Source organism: Bubalus kerabau, chromosome 11, assembly GCF_029407905.1.
Source record: "Bubalus kerabau isolate K-KA32 ecotype Philippines breed swamp buffalo chromosome 11, PCC_UOA_SB_1v2, whole genome shotgun sequence".
In the NCBI taxonomy this organism is placed as follows: domain Eukaryota; kingdom Metazoa; phylum Chordata; class Mammalia; order Artiodactyla; family Bovidae; genus Bubalus; species Bubalus kerabau.
In genome coordinates this window covers 77,755,001-77,772,705 of record NC_073634.1, presented here as the reverse complement: position 1 = coordinate 77,772,705, position 17,705 = coordinate 77,755,001, and the positions used below count along the sequence as shown (strand labels likewise).

At 40.1% G+C, this 17,705-nt stretch overlaps 1 protein-coding gene across 11 annotated transcripts in view; it reads right to left on the bottom strand.

Annotated features, from left to right (window-relative positions):
- ITSN2 (intersectin 2) overlaps positions 1-17,705 on the bottom strand; it is a 127,225-nt gene that overhangs the window by 14,997 nt on the left and 94,523 nt on the right. Inside the window, exon 29 of one of the 11 annotated variants that reach the window (XM_055540797.1) lies at positions 14,838-17,705. This exon is cut by the window's right edge and continues 365 nt beyond it. The exons of the other annotated variants lie outside the window; for them this stretch is intronic. The gene's annotated coding sequence lies outside the window, so the exon portion shown is untranslated. Of the gene's footprint in view, positions 1-14,837 lie in introns of those variants that run through there. 11 annotated transcript variants of the gene reach the window in all.

The window sequence follows — 17,705 nt, the reverse complement described above, 5'->3', positions numbered from 1 at the left end:
CGTCAGGGTGAGAAATACCACATTCACTTCAGATCAGTGCACAGGCAGAGCTCAGTGTCAAACTGAAGTGACGTTAATCTCAGAGTCGTTGGGTTAGAAACTGAAGGCTTGGCTCACGTACAGGAGGAGGGGAAAGGCCTCAGAAAGCCCTTATCAGACAAAAAGAAAAAGCAGGCAGGGGCCCCGCAAGTGACAGCAGTAGGCAGTCGCAGTGTGTGTCTGAGAGGCAGACAGGAGGGCAGCAGGAAGGTCTGGGGAGTGAGGCGCAGGAGCAGGGGCAGCCGCCAGCGGCCTCTGCAGACAGTGGAGTTTGGATTAAGGCAGACGCCCGCTCGGGGACAACCGCACAAAGCCACAGGGGTGGAAAAGGCCAGGATCAGACCAGGCTTTTAAAGGAGGTTCTCTTTCTGACTGCTTCGGAATGTTTATGTGTTTTGTAGAGATTGGGCCTTACAGAGAGTTGTGAAGACGGCTGGTCTACTTTCTGCACATGCTGCTGACAGCTTAAAAACAATTACTCCCACGGCCAAACAAAAATTGAATTAAGGCGGGTTCCGTTTGGTGGTACCAAGAAGAGAGCATGGTGCCAATTGTCATGGTCAAACTTCTCAGGCTTTTCTGGGGACTGTTTCACCCTGTTCTGCAGGAAGACCTGCGGGAATGAGCAAGAACTGGGGACAAGCAAGGCTGCCTCAGGTCCCTGCCTGCCCCGGCTCTGCAGCCAGGAGGCTGGGGGTGGCTGATGCCTGGGACAGTGTTGCTGATCACCCACCACCCAGCTGACTCTGGTGGAAGCAATGGCAACAGTTTCTAAGGCTGCTCCACCTCTTCACTGGTGGTTTACAAATCTTGGTCATTCATATTCTGCCACATTCACATTCCAGCTCTACTACTACTTAGATAACATTTTTGTCCATGTTTGAGCTAAATACCTAGGGAAATCATGGGTTCGATGTGCTGGTTATGTTTCTTCTAATAGTCACCACCATAAACATGTAACCATTAACATCAATTGAATTCTCCTGGGCCCTCTTTTTGCAGCCATTGTGTTGGGCACAACAGGATATCACACTTTAGGAAAGAATGATGTATGTTAAAACCTGCAAGCATTGGCCTGTCTGTTCAGTGTCTGCAAATAATAGGAAAAGTCTCAGGTAGTTTATTGTTTCTAAAGCTGGAACATACATGACGTTAGCTTCATCATGATGAATGTGGGACAATCCTTGTACTAACACCCTGGCTGACATTTGTGCATTTCATTACTTATGGTTCTTAAATGTTTATCCTCAAAATTTCTAACCTGACCCCTACCATCACTTTCAGATGCTCTTATCTCTGATGTCAGGGAAAAAAATTACAGGCATGATGCCCCTTTAACTTCCTGCCTGTCTCCCTGCTCACTTATCCCTGTACTTCCTGCCTGTGTCAGGGGCCAAGAGGATCCTACTTTTTCCAGAAGCCAGAACCCCTAATCCACCCTCTCTGGCAGGACCCTTCCCTGCCCTTCCACTTCCACTTCCAGTCCTCAGTGGTCCCTCCAGGCTATGAACACAGTCACGTGTCCCTCCTACCACGATGTTTACAACAAACACACATGTTCCTTCAACGCTGCTCCTTCCTCAGACACCTGTCTCTAGTCTTACTGCCAAATGGCTCTACAGGGGTCTGTCATTCACTGCCTCTGACCCCAGCTCTCTCTGTCACCTCTCCAACTCAGAGTCACTGGTTTCTGTCCCACTGCTCCACTGACACTGCTTTTTGCTTGTTTTTTAACTTTTAATGCCAATGATGCTGTGATAGTTTCAGGTGAACAGCTAAGGGACTCAGTCATACATAAACATTGTATCCATTCTCCTCCAAACTCCCCTCCCATCCAGGCTGCCAGGGAACACTGAGGAGAGTTACCTGTGCTATACAGTAGGTCCTTGTTGGTTATTAATAAATAGAGCAGCAAGACACTGCTTTTGTGAAGGTAATGACGACTCAGCATTGCCAGTCCAGAGACCCCTGGGAGCTCACATCCTCCTGTACCTGCCCACAGCCCTGACACCTCTGATGAGCTGCTGCTTCCAGCCCTCCTGTCTCTCCCTCAGCCCCTGTCACTCTCCTCTTCCCGGTGTGTCCTTCTGCATTTCTGCTTCTGCCTGCCTCCAGGCTCTCTGCTTCCCCCAGTCCAGCAAAACTACAGTGTATTCCTGGCATTCCTGACCTGCAGGGTCAAATGAGTGTAGGCAAAGCTACAGATGTCTTTCTCTGCTGGGGTCACAAGGTGCATGGACATACCAAGGCTCTGAGAAACCCTGCTCTAAAGAAACATTCAGTTTGAGTGAACTCAAGAGCTCCCCACACTCATTTGACCCTCTGTTTTGAGGGGAGAGTGAATCTGTCAAGAACTGAGGAATTAGGGTTTATGGATAGAATACACCCCTCTGCCATCCTCTACACCTGCACTGTCCAATATGGTACCCATTAGCAACATGTGACTACTCAGCACTTGAACCTCAGCCAGTCCAAATAGAGAAGTGCTATAAATGTGAAATATACACCAGACTTTAAAGACCCAGTACAAACATCCCGGAATGTAAAATAATGCATCAGTACCGAAATTGTTACACCAATTAAATATTGAAATGATAGTATTTTGGATAATGCTGGGTTAAGTAAAAATAATTATTAAAATTAATTCCATCTGTTTCTTTTTAATTTTTAAAAATGTAACTGCTGGAAACTTTTAAATTACATATGGGCTTATATTTGTGACTTACATTATATTTATATCAAACAGCTTAAGCCAGCCGCTACATTTTTTTATCAGGTTTCCTCCCTGATGGAAATGTTCAATGGCTGCTGTTTTTTTGCAGAATGAGGTGCTAACTCGGGGGGAGCACAAGGCTCCAGAGTCTCCTGAATCCAGCAGCGGCCTGCCTCTGAGCGTGCCGCCTACCTTCTGGCCACCCTGGCCTCATGATACGCTGCATCAGTCCTCATGATGAGCTGCACACACTGGCCATGGCGTGGCTGTTTCCACTTCTGTCCTGGGCTCTATCCATAGCCCGTCTCCACCCAGATGCCATCTCATTACCCCTTCAGGGTGCAGCTCACATGATCCTACTCTGGGGAAACCTCTCCCATCCCCTGTCCCACTTGCTCCCACACTGCCTCTCCTTCATGTTTCCGTGATACTGGTTTGCATCTATATTATAATACTTGACATAATGTGACTTGTAGTTCATCTGTATACAGTTAGTATGGTCATCTCTCCCAATAGAGGTTAGGGACTGTGTCTGACACAGTCTATAACATAACACTTAGCAGTGCTTTTGCCCATGGAGGTCAGGAAATACTTATTGAACGGAAGACTATTTTGTCATCTCCAGATACAATTCTCATCTTTCCCCTGCTCTGCTCTATACTTTTGTCTTACTGAAGCACATCTCTTAATGGTTCCTTTAGTCACATCTGTGGTACTAGTGGTAAATACTTTCAAATTTTGCCTGAAAATGGCTTTATCTCCCCCCCTTTCATGAATAGTATAATTAAAATTCTAGTTTGACAGTTATTTTTTCTTAATACTTCCTATTGTTGGGTTGAGTTGTGTGCAATCAAGTCTGACTGCTGTTCCTGTGTAGTTATTCTGCTCTTTTTTGCTTACTATTTTCAACTTTTTTTTTTCTCTTTGGTGTTTTGCAGTCTAGGTATGTATGGGTTTATTTTTTTTTCCCAGAAGTCATTGTTCTTCAGAATCTGTGGAGTCACATCTTTCATCAACTCTAGAAAGTTCTCAACCTCTAAACAGGCCAAACTCTAAGGCTACTTTTGTAAGCTCCTTCCTTACTTGGCTTCTGCCTGGATTTGGTTAATGAGAGGAGGCGCCATCAGGATACTGAAGACTATTAGGATAGACTAGGAAAAGAATCCTCCTGCCACAACAGTGAGATGACAAGAAAGCATTTAGTCCCCGCTGGGTAAAGAACAGAAATGCCTGGACTGCATCTCACATAAATTTGGAGTTCAAGAACTCCTGAACTGATGAATTAACACAAAAATTAGTTTCTGGCTGGTGATACCTTCAGGGTGCTTGCCCAGAGAAAACGTACAAGTGGTCTGGAGGGTCACTCTCACAACCTTGATTCCACAGGATTTACAAAGAAAAACCAAGTCTTGCTAAAGCTGAGTTCATAGTAAAAAATTACAAAAAACAAGGACAGACTCCCCATTCATTTTGAGGATTAGAGCTGCAAGAACGTTAGAACAAATGGGGGTATTAAATTATGTATGTTTAAAATAACTCAAGACATATATAATGTACTTGAAATCCTAAGTAGGGTCTAAAAAACCAATAGGCAGATTTGAAAAAGAAATGAACAGAAAAGTAAATATTATCATAATATTAATAGATGAGATAGCCAATCAAACACATCTGAGAAAACAATTAGTAAATCTGAAAAAGAGCTGAAGAAATTACTTAGACTAGAGCCCAGAAAGACAAAAAAATGGAAAACATAAAATTAAGGTTAAAAGATATGGAGGAGGAAATGGCAAGACCTTACATACATCTAATAGGAGTCAAGGAAGGGAGAATAAAAAGAATGGGAAGAGATAATATTGAGAGAATGGTTGATAATTTTCTAGAACTGATGGAAGTTATGATTATACAGATTCAGGAGCAACAGTGACTCCTGGGAAAAAAATAAAATAAACCCATACCTAGACTGCAAAATACCAAGAAGAAAAAATTGTTGAAACAGTAAGAGAGAAGGGGCAGAACAATTACACAGGAACAGCAATCAGACCTGGTTGTAGACAATGCAACCCAAGAATAGGGAGTGTTGAGAAAAAGTAACTGTCAAACTAGAATTCTAATTATACTATTTTTAATGAAAGAAAGAAAACAAAGAAGTCACTCAGTTGTGTCTGACTCTTGGCAACCCCGTGGACTCCTCCGCCCACGGGATTCTCCGTCCATGGAATTCTCCAGGCAAGAATACTGGGGTGGGTTGTCATTTCCTTCTCCAGGGGATCTTCCCAACCCAGGGATCGAACCAGGGTCTCCCGCATTGCAGGCAGACGCTTTACCCTCTGAGCCACCAGGGAAGCCCATTTTTCATGGAAGAGGGGGAAATAAAGGCATTTTCAGGCAAAGTTTGAGAGTATTTACAACTAATGGATGAGACTAAAGGAACTGTTAAGAGATGTACTTCGGTAAGAAAAAAATTGAAAAGAGAAATAAAGAGATGCAAAGGGTAGTGGAAAAAAGAGAATGGTGAGCACAAATATTAGTAATGATGTGAAAAAAGTTATTTATATTAGAAAATAATAATAAGGACTAAGTGGGATAAATTCAGTGTGAATTTTTTAAAAAGAAGCAAAGAAAATACACAGTAAATAAAACATATCTAAAAAGATAGATATAAATAAAAGTATCAAACAGTTCTAATAAATGTAAATAGCTTAAAACTATCAGTTAAAAGAGAGATTCCAGACTGGATAAAAAAAAAAATTCAGCTAGATACTATTTACAAAGACACCTAATATGTAAAGTAACAGAAATATTAGAAGTAAAGGACTGGAAAAAACTATCAAAATGCAAAATATAAAAGAGCAGTGTGTGGGGGATTTATTAGTAACAGACAAAACAAGATTTCAAGGACTGTATAAGAAAATATCATAAACAACTCATGAAAATGTAATAATTCTTATTTGCAACTAACAGGAGCACCTCAAAATCTAAAATAAAAAGCTGACAGAATTACCTCCCCCAAAAAATAGAGAAAAAAGAAAAACTAAAAAATCTATCATTGAAGTAGATTTTAATATATTTCTTTTAATGAAAATCAGTAAGAATATGAAAGATTTGAACACAATTAACAGGCCTCATATAATGAGAATATAAACAAGAGAATACACATTATTTTGCTCAGGCAACCAGAGACATCTTTGATACTTTTCTTCTTCTTACACCTCACATTCAATCCACCTATAGCTCCATCTTCAAAATAGATCAGAGTGGTCCATAATCTGACCATGTCCTACCTCATCCACCACCATTATTTTGATCCCCTCCAACCCCCAATGTAATCTAGCAAGCCAGAGCTATTCTATTAAAACATAGCAGGTCATGTCACTCCTTGGATCAAAACCCTTCAATGGGGTGTTCTCACTCTGAGCAAAAGTCAAAGTTCTTAAAATCAGCCCACAAGAAACAATCTCCCCCATCTCCGTGGATACCTCTGTCCTCGCTGCCTCCTACTCTTGCTCCTTCCTCATTCCGGCCACACTGACCTCTGTGCTGCTCCTCAAGCATCACAGGCATGCTCCTTGCATGTAATGTTCCTTCTATCTAGTGACCTTCCACATGTCCACAGTGCTTCCTTCCAGATACCCATCATATCTGTCTAGTCTTTGCTCACATATCACCATGTCAGAGAAGCTCTGAGTAGTCAGTTTGAAACTGAAATCCCTCTGCATCCATCTCTCCCCACCCAGCACTTTCTTTCCCTAACTTGCTTCAATTTTCTAAGATTTCACATATTTACTCGTCTTGTTTTGTCTGCTGCTGCTGCTAAGTTGCTTCAGTCGTGTCCGACTCTGTGCGACCCCATAGACGGCAGCCCACCAGGTTCCCCCGTCCCTGGGATTCTCCAGGCAAGAACACTGGAGTGGGTTGCTATTTCCTTCTCCAATGCATGAAAGTGAAAAGTGAAAGTGAAGTCGCTGAGTTGTGTCCAACTCTTAGCGACCCCATGGACTACAGCCTACCAGGCTCGTCCGTCCATGGGATTTTCCAGGCAAGAGTACTGGAGTGGGGTGCCATCGCTTTCTCCCTGTTTTGTCTTACCCTACTCAAATATCAGCTTCAAGAGGACAGGACTTTTTATCTATTTTACAATCTTCTATGTCTCCAGTGGCTGACACATAGTAGTAGGTTTTACAAGTATTTAAAATGACGATGATATGAAGATAGACTCTGAGCTGCAGGAGATGGTACATCGATATTAACTACAGGCAGTCAGAGAATGATGAAAACATCCTGGGAAGTTCTTTCTGATAGACAAGAAGAATGGGAAAGCAGGAAAAATGAGAGATCATGGCTACTATCAGGTCAAAGTTCCCAAAGAAATAATGAGTGGTAGGCTGGGCCACAAGACCCCCCCAACCACGTCCCCCCTCCCCACATACACTTGTTTTTTAGGATGTGGAGACTGAGAGACAAAATATGAAGAATTAATAATGGTTATGAAAACTCTGTGTCCCACTATACTTGGGAACCACTCTTCTAAATTACAGCGCAAGCAAGAAAATGAGGCATCTTCGCAGATAGCTTCGAAGATTCCAAAAAGTGAAGGACAAAAGGCAATCTGTGACGACTGACACAAAGAGGGCTTGTTCAGATGACATCACGAAGTCCCAGAAAGGTCCTTGCCCACTCTGAGGAGAGGAACGCCCCTGAACAATGCCGTTCTCTGTGTCCCCAAGTTCAGCTGCCAGGGTGTCACATAATGGTTTTCAGTCTCACTGTGTGAAAAATCAGTGAAAAGATGAGATTTTAACAGTAAATCCAGATGACTGAGCTGGGTGCATTTTCCGAAGGCTGCCTTTAATACTGAAGCTTTATCAGGGCAATAGGAAAGTGCTGGACATCTTATTTTGTAAGAGAATAGCCTTTTATCTGCTTGGCAAATATTTACTGAGTGCAAACCATGAGCCGGGTAGCATGCTCCCACCATGAAGCCATATACACATCTGTGGTTTTGCTTTTGGAAATTTAAATAATCCGTGAACCATTTTTTAAGCTCTTGTGTCATTTTTCGATGCTTGTCAAGTGCCATGCCATCTGGTGTTACGTCGCTTAAGTACAAAAAGGTCTGTCTGTGTATAATCTAACGCGGCAGACCATCAGAAAGCAAAATATCTGACTATCAGAAAACAGACACATTCTAGAATTGCCAAAACAGCTCTAATGATAAACGCAACTGGATCTGCATTTACCCAAATAAAATCAATTTGGTGTTATTTTTAAATTTACAGTAAAATATTATAAGCCTAAAAGACAGCAAAGACCTCCCCAAAGCAGACAGAAGTGCAGATTCTGGCCTCAAAAAGCAGTTAGTTGAAGCTGATTTTTTGCATTATCTTCTAGTCTCCCAGACTTGATCCTATATCACTGACTCAACTGAGGGAATTAATGTACTATTCAGAATACAGAATATTAAGAAGAGATGTCATGAAAGAGTTTCTTCATGTCCACCCAGCACAGAACTTCCAATTTTAACAGTACAAATAACCAACATGGGTATCACTGTTTACAAACCTCTGATCAATCCTCTGATTAACAAATACAAATTTGACCCCTATGTATAAGCATATGGAAAATCTGAGGCTTAGTAGTTAAGGGACTTACTGTAGGATTTAGAACTACTAAATCCCTAAATCTAGGTGTGTTGATTCAAGCCTTACACTTTGAAATTCCAGGCCCTTTTAAACGGTGCTTACATGACAATCCTATTCGGGGTGAAACACTGGCAATAGTGTGTATGAACCTGACCTGGCCCCAGGCTTGCTGAATTCTTGAGGAAAAAAAGATTTCAGTAGAAATATTTGGAATGCCAAAAAACCCAAAGGCACTGAAGAAGCCAACAGGGTCCTTTAACTCACCTTTTAACTCTTTTGTATCTCTGTGACATCATCGGCCCCTTTACTAAACTTCTATGTGGTTACACATGCATAACAACTTGTACTAACAGCCAATTTCAAACAGACTGTGTACCCTTCACGCTTGTATTAGTTCGCCCATTACTACAGTACTGACCTGGGGCAACAGGAGTTTCATCTGCACATATAGTTTTTTCTTGTTATTACTAAGCAGACTGCTACACCTCTAACTTTACCCAATGGTATGGCTATACAGCCTGTGTTTTCCAGCTTGTTTATGACTATATAATACTATGCCCCAAACTGCTGAGTTTAGAACACACTAATTCTGTAGCACTGCCTGACTCTGATTTCATGGTGGTTAACAGATGACCGCTGGTGACACAGGTTTCACAGCAGCAGCTCCTTCCAGTACCTTGAAATGCAACTTTACCAGCCTCAATTCATTTAAAGCTGTAGCCTTCTTCAGCGATCAATGCAAAGAAATAGAGGAAAACAACAGAATGGGAAAGACTAGGGATCTCTTCAAGAAAATCAGAGATACCAAAGGAACATTTCATGCAAAGATGGGCTCGATAAAGGACAGAAATGGTATGGACCTAACAGAAGCAGAAGATATTAAGAAGAGATGGCAAGAATACACAGAAGAACTATACAGAAAAGATCTTCACGACCCAGATAATCACGATGGGGTGATCACTGACCTAGAGCCAGACATCCTGGAATGTGAAGTCAAGTGGGCCTTAGAAAGCATCACTACGAACAAAGCTAGTGGAGGTGATGGAATTCCAATTGAGCTATTCCAAATCCTGAAAGATGATGCTGTGAAAGTGATGCACTCAATATGCCAGCAAATTTGGAAAACTCAGCAGTGGCCACAGGACTGGAAAAGGTCAGTTTTCATTTCAATCCCAAAGAAAGGCAATGCCAAAGAATGCTCCAACTACCGCACAATTGCACTCATCTCACATGCTTGTAAAGTAATGCTCAAAATTCTCCAAGCCAGGCTTCAGCAATATGTGAACCGTGAACTTCCTGATGTTCAAGCTGGTTTTAGAAAAGGCAGAGGAACCAGACATCAAATTGCCAACATCTGCTGGATCATGGAAAAAGCAAGAGAGTTCCAGAAAAACATCTATTTCTGCTTTGTTGACTCTGCCAAAGTCTTTGACTGTGTGGATCACAATAAGCTGTTGAAAATTCTTCAAGAGATGGGAATACCAGACCACCTGATCTGCCTCTTGAGAAATTTGTATGCAGGTCAGGAAGCAACAGTTAGAAGTGGACATGGAACAACAGACTGGTTCCAAATAGAAAAGGAGTTCGTCAAGGCTGTATATTGTCACCCTGCTTATTTAACTTATATGCAGAGTACATCATAAGAAACGCTGGACTGGAAGAAACACAAGCTGGAATCAAGATTGCTGGGAGAAATATCAATAACCTCAGATATGCAGATGACACCACCCTTATGGCAGAAAGTGGAGAGGAACTTAAAAGCCTCTTGATGAAAGTGAAAGCGGAGAGTGAAAAAGTTGGCTTAAAGCTCAACATTCAGAAAACAAAGATCATGGCATCCGGTTCCATCACTTCATGGGAAATAGATGGGGAAACAGTGGAAACAGTGTCAGACTTTATTTTTCTGGGCTCCAAAATCACTACAGATGGTGACTGCAGCCACGAAATTAAAAGACGCTTACTCCTTGGAAGGAAAGTTATGACCAACCTAGATAGCATATTCAAAAGCAGAGACATTACTTTGCCAACAAAGGTTCGTCTAGTCAAGGCTATGGTTTTTCCCGTGGTCATGTATGGATGTGAGAGTTGGACTGTGAAGAAGGCTGAGCGCCAAAGAATTGATGCTTTTGAACTGTGGTGTTGGAAGACTCTTGAGAGTCCCTTGGACTGCAAGGAGATTAGCTCTGGGATTTCTTTGGAAGGAATGATGCTAAAGCTGAAACTCCAGTACTTTGGCCACCTCATGTGAAGAGTTGCCTCATTGGAAAAGATTCTCATGCTGGGAGGGATTGGGGGCAAGAGGAGAAGGGGACGACAGAGGATGAGATGGTTGCATGGCATCACTGACTCGATGAACATGAGTTTCAGTCCGGGAGTTGGTGATGGACAGGGAGGCCTGGCGTGCTGCGATTCATGGGGTCACAAAGAGTCGGACACGACTGAGCGACTGATCTGATCTGATCTGATCTGAATGCTCTTTACCCTCTTCTCACCTGTATCTTGGAATTAAATGATGATTGTTCTAATTTTGTGATTTGAAGTAACAACAACTCCAAGTTAGTGAGGGATGGCTAAGAGCACAAGCTCTGGAGTCAGATCTGGACACTAGTTATATTCCATCACACCCAAGATGTTTAGTTCATCACTTAGGATACAGCAAATGCTTGGTAAGTATTAACTGTTACTTCCAGTATCTATATGCTAAGACACTGGATTGGTGCTTCATAAACTGCTTAAGTTTCACCTGTAATATATATATTACTCTCTTCATTATACAGATGAGGCGAAGGCTCCTAGGGGTGAGCTCACAGAGCCATGATTCAAAGCAGCCACAACTTTCTATTACATTCATTTTATCATTCTTGGATTTTGCCTTTGATATCATCATTAAGACATCTCTCTTAAGCATATGTTTCAAAATTTGTTGTTGTTTAAAACAGTTTTAAAAGTGATTATAAAGACAATTTACTCAACTTAAAAATAAGCAAAGGATCTGAATCCACACTTCTCCAAAAAAGACATACAGGTGGCCAGCAAGCACATGAAAAGATGCTCCAGCATCATTAGTCACGGAGAAGATGTAATTCAAAATCACAAGATATCACTTCACACCTACAAGGATGGCTTTAATAATATGTCAGATAATAACAAGCGTTGGTAAAAATGTGGAGAAACAAAAACCCTTGTACACTGCTGGTGGGAATAAAAAAAAAAATAGTAGCCAATTTGGAAAACAGTCTGGCAGTTCCCCCAAAAGTCAAGCCATTTGATCCAGCGATTTCACTCCTAGGTACAGATCCAGGAAAAATGAAGTTGTATGGCCATGCAAAAACTTGTACATAAGTGTACATAGTATTATTTATAAGAACCAAAGAGTAAAAACCCAAATGTCCACCAATTAATATATGGATAAATAACAATGGAGTATTATTTGGCCATAAAAGGGAATGAACTACCAATACATCCTACAGCATGATGTACCTTGAAAATATTATATCCACACAATGGAATATTATTTGGCCATAAAAAGGAATGAAGTACTGACACACCCTATAGCATGATGTACCTTGAAAACATTATGCCAAGCAAAATGAGCCAATCAAAAAAACCCCAAACATTTTATGGTTCCATTTGTATATGTTCAGAACAGGCAAACATGGAGACAAAACACAGCTCAGTGGTTGCCTAGGGCTGCACGGGAGGCAGGGTGCTCAGGCAGATACGAGGGTGACAGCTAATGGATACTGGTTTCTTTTTGAGGTGATGAAAATGTTCTATAATTGACTCTGGTAATGACTGCATAACTCAGTGAATATACTAAAAACCACTGATTTGTATAGTTGGGGGAACTGTGTGGAGTGTAAATTATGTCTCAACAAAGCTGTTACCAAAAAAGTGATTATGTTCAGTTCTATCCTTTTGAATATTCGTCTTAGAGATTCTTATCCTTGTTATAATATTCAGCCCCTGCTTCCTCATCGTCTCTGCATGTACCGTTTACACAGAGAAAACGCTGCAGCCTTTGATTTTTCTTCTTTTCATTGGTTCAAGCTACGGTTGTACTGCAGGAACTTCATTATTATGAAAATGGGAGGCAATATTAGCACTGGAGAGCAGAAGCTAAGAGCATGGACTCTGGAGCCAAGCACTTGGGTCTGAACCCAGCTCTACCAATGACTGTGTAACCTTGACCAAGTTATTTAACTTCTCTATGTTTTAATTTCCATGCCTATAAAAAGAAAACAGTAATAAGGACCTTAGAAAAATACCTAGACTAATAAGTACTCAATAAATAGTACATTTCCTCTTTTCATTTTATTGATATAAGCAATGGTTATATAGGTAGAATTTTATTATAATATATATATATTATATATATATATTTATATATATATAAATAAATATTATTATTTATTATAAAAATGGTGATATTAGCATAACCATCTGTGTATTCTCCTAGAACCTTTGTTTCTTGTCTTCATGGGTTCCTTTCACTATATAACCCTTAACCCCTGATACGCTCAGAGGTCTGATTTTCTCCCCAGGTCACCTCATTTACTTTCACTGGCTCAGAAACTATCAATATGCATTCATGCCACCAGCTGATGTACATCTGACGCTGCATATTATATCTCATTACCTGCTGGAGAATTCTATCTGGATGTCCCACGGATACTTTGTAGTCAAAACCAAACTCATCTTTTTCTCCCAACTGATTTTTACTGTAGCTGGTGGCACCATGATTTCTCCCTGTCACCAAGAGACAAACCTGGGAATCCAACTGACCCTTTCACCTGCCCACACAATCCATAAATCCCCCAACTCCTCCCCACTTTCCCTCAGAAACTATTCTTAATGCTGCTTCATGGTTTTTTCTCCACCTTCGCTTCAGAGGGATGGTATGGGGAGGGAGGAGGGAGGAGGGTTCAGGATGGGGACATGTATACCTGTGGCGGATTCATTTTGATATTTGGCAAAACGAATACAATTTTGTAAAGTTTCAAAAAAAAAAAAAAAGGTACAAACTACTATGTATTAAAAAAAAAAAAGAAAAAAAAGAATCATCTGAGGAGTTTTTAAAAATCCCCATGCCCAGGCCTCACTTCAGGCCATTTAAATCAGGACTCAGGCATCAACAGCTTGTCAAAGACCCCCCAAGTGGTGATTCCAATGAGCAGCCAAACTAGGAATCTCTGGTTTAGCCCCCGGCCTGCTCTCAAGCCTCAACTTGTCTTACTGGCTTTCCACTTCCACTCCAGCAATAACAAATTGCTTATAGTCACCCCTCTCCTCCTGCATCTAGGCTGCTACTTGTCTCTATCACTCTCCCCACCACTCTACCCTCCAATCTGGCTTTCTCCTACTTATATTATGGATCGAGCAGTTTGCTTATCCGGGAAGTCTTTTCTAATTCACCAATCTACAGATGTTTTAGGCATTCCTACTCCATACTCTCTTGTGTGCATGCATGCTAAGTCACTTCAGTTGTGGTCAATTCTTTGCAACCCTAAGGACCATAGCCCGCCAGGCTCCTGTCCATGGGATTCTCCAGGCAAGAATACTGGAGTGGGTTTCCATGCCCTCCTCCAAGGGATCTTCCTGACCCAGGGACTGAATCCACGTCTGCTGGAGGGGCAGGCAGGTTCTTTACCACTAGCGCCTCCTGGGAAGTCCCTGTACTCTCTTGGTGCCCAGTAAATATCTCTCAGTGTGCTTAGCATGCTGTTTTATAATTATCTGCTTTCATGCCTGGTCCTCTTACAGTTAGGTCCTACCTGAGACCTGGACCACCTGACACTCATTTTCATATTCTCAGGACCTAGTACTCTGCACTCACTTATACAAATGCTCAACACATGTTCGTTGAAAGACTTTACAGAGATGAAGATAGGTTTTTGGAAAGAGACAGTTTATATCATACATTGACAGATGGGTTGACTTGTGATCTACCCTTTTTCACTCAAGGTGAAACCACCAACTTGACTACTGAAGTGTAAAACTGCTTAACTCTGGTGCCTCCAAGCATGCAGTGGAATTTCTTTTGCTGAATATAGACTCTTATTATTTTGTACTAAAAATGTTTTAGTCTTACATTTGCAGTGAGTATTAACTTGTAAATTCCTTCCAATCTTTTTAGAGATAAAGTTGGATTAAAAATTATAAATAACATAGTAGTCTATTATTATCCTAGATATTTTCTTTTACTTTCAAATCAAAATTTCTTTTGCTTTTGAGATACATACACTTATCTTGGATCAAACTATCTCAATCGTTACCACTTAAAAATTTCTTTTGTCCCTTGTACTACAATACAACTTGTGGGTCTGGACCAAGAGACCACGTTAAGGAAAAAGAGACATTCCAAAGAAATTCAAACAGGACTACAATATAAACAGTTCAAAATAAGTTTTAAAGGATGCTTCAAAAGAAATACACAATACAAGTAATGTAGTTTGTGTCCCTTTAATAAACACACTTGCATAGTTATATTACAGTTTTGTAAAAATGAAAATGAATGACCTCATGCCAAGCGTGCCCAGCATTTGCACAATCTCAATATCTTTGATACTATAGTTTTCAAGACGCACAAAATAAAAATTTAAGGCAAAAAAACAGCACTTTGCAACAATAATTTATTACATTACAGTAGCATCACAGCAGCATCCAATAATGCCACTATAGGCAAAAGTCTCTCAGTCTTTCCATTAGAGTCTATTTACAAGAATTTATAACTTGGTAAAATTCATCCTAAGAAAACTTGGCAAATAAAGCTTTGGACTGGAATTGGCATTTCTTTCTCTACTTTTCCTTCCCCTACTTTATTTTAAACTATCAGAATTCATATTATATTTTAAAACACTAATGTAGCAGTTATACTGTTTTAATAGCTGTATTATTTTAAAATGACTCCCTAGGATAAAGTTTTAGAGGAAACTATACAACAGGTAGGATTGATTTAGATTTTCAAATTTTCTAAAAAAAATCAGCTTTGGTCTTAGAACTGATTTTTTCATTGCTGGAAAACCCATCAGATTTAATCACATACTGTAGAAATGATTACAATATACTGCAATTTTAAAATAAACAGGTATTTTGATTCTTCACCTCCTACAGGGTTCAGATTTGCTCAGTTGTGCTCCCATTTTAAAAATTCTATGTTCCTGATAAACTCCTTCTAATGTCTCTAAGTAAACTGAAGCTGCCTCTTATACTGAATGAGGAAGAGAGCAAATATGTGGCTGAATATGAGGTATTGCAAAGGACTGCATGCTCTTTTAAGAAGGACAAGTTATTATTATATGTCATACCATTTCCTTTACTTTTAGCTTCCTGTCAAATATATGACAAAATACCTAAACAGAGAGAGGTATTTCTGTAAATACAGTAAATTTATTTCCCAGACAGACACTCAGTTTAAATATGCCATTATAAGACTTAGTCCATAGTACCTAAAGAATATATTCTTTTCAAATTGATTTACAGACACTAATCTCTACCAGAATGTCATTCTTTATAGTTATCAGTGTAAAAGTGAAGCAATTTGAGCTACAAAGATACCTTTGAAATAATTTATGAGTGTATTAAATAAGCCCAAATTCAAAATTATAAAGAGAGAATGTTATACTATACCATGTGATTAATTAAGTGGTCTTATTTCTAACCTCAGGGTTTAAGGTGGATTTAAAGTAACCGCCCTGAATTTGAACCCAACTAACATGTTCAGAAAATAAAAGGCAAGACCAAGTAACCCATACAATTTAGAAGATCAGCTGAATTTACAAGGACTCAGTCTTTACACTGTACCCTTTAGTGACTGCAGGCAAATCTGTTATGCCACCTGTAAAATAATATTATTGCTTTCCATTTAATGTTATATTTTATAAAAGTATCATGATGATGCCAAATGCTAAAAGTTGAGGTGGTCTAGTAACTAGAAATCCCTGCCTCAGGGAGCATACATGCCTGTCACCATACATTCCAATGATGTGAAGTATTCTGGAACACAGACATTTAAATTTTGTGAAGTTCTAACTAAACCGTTGATTCTTCCTCAAGTGTTGTAAAGTTATGATTTAGGCAACATATGACTAAAATCATTCATTCATAATGTATAGGCACATTAACACAAATATTGCACAAAATATGCCTCAGAGATATAAAAACACATTTCACTCTTCTTAAAGAACTCTGTGAGGAAATAAGACTCTGTGATTGTATGTACACTTTTCCTGATAATACTTGGACATTCAGAAACAGTAGATTGCACTGCAGTTTGTAAACAGTTTAAATTGCATAATCTTCTCATTGATTTTCAAATATAATTTAATACTATCCACTAAAAGTCAACTAAGTACTCTCACATTTATAATAATGTTTTACTATCCTTGCAGTTTTTGGCTCAAGGAAAAGAAGTAAAGTCCTATGCCAAAGTTGCCAATGTGGTTGAAGAACAGATATTAGGTAGAGAATTCTGAATGGTAAAATCAGTTCTGTAGCCACAAAGCAGCTTCATGGACACAGAGGAATGCCAGCTCCCACACAGCTTTCCTTCACTCTAATTCATTCTCAACTAGATAGAGACTGCCTGCTTCAAGGCCATTTAAACTCTTCAAGCATTCCTTATGATCTTTACTAAATACATTAAGAAGAAAGTCAACCAGTGCCCCTTTGTGACCTAGGACATGGAGTTCCCTCATTAAAATAGATAACATGAATTTCTGACTTTAAAATGTATAGATATAAATTCTCTGCCTAAGGTAGGGAAAGTTTCATATCTTGTAGTCAATGATGGGAGCCTTTCATTCCTCAAAAATAATCCATTTTTAGGCAATCAGTAAAGAAGTAACAACTGGCTGCTGCAGCACATTAGCAGTATCTTCACGAGCCCAGAGACCCAGTGGACTCCCAGGGTTCAGGGCTCATTTTGGGACAGCCGCAACAGATAAAACCCACCCTGCTCTGCCCATATGAGCTGGGTAAGGCGGGCCACTTCCCTCTCCTATGTGTAAGAAGAGTTCCCCCAAAGTGTCATCACTCCCACACCAAAATACACAGAAAATAGAGAAAAGGATATTTCCAATTCTCGGCCTTTTAACAAACTTAAATATTGGTACTTATAGTGGCATATTAGAAAGTAATAGAGGAAAACAGTGCCTATTGGGGGACAAATCGCATATTGAACCAATTAAGGGCTCACTGTGATTAGGATTAGGTCAAACATAACAGCAAAACATAAGCAATTCTGAATTCTGTAATGAATATACATGTTGCAGTAACATTAGAAAAGCATGGCAGCCCATTCCAAACCAGAAAGA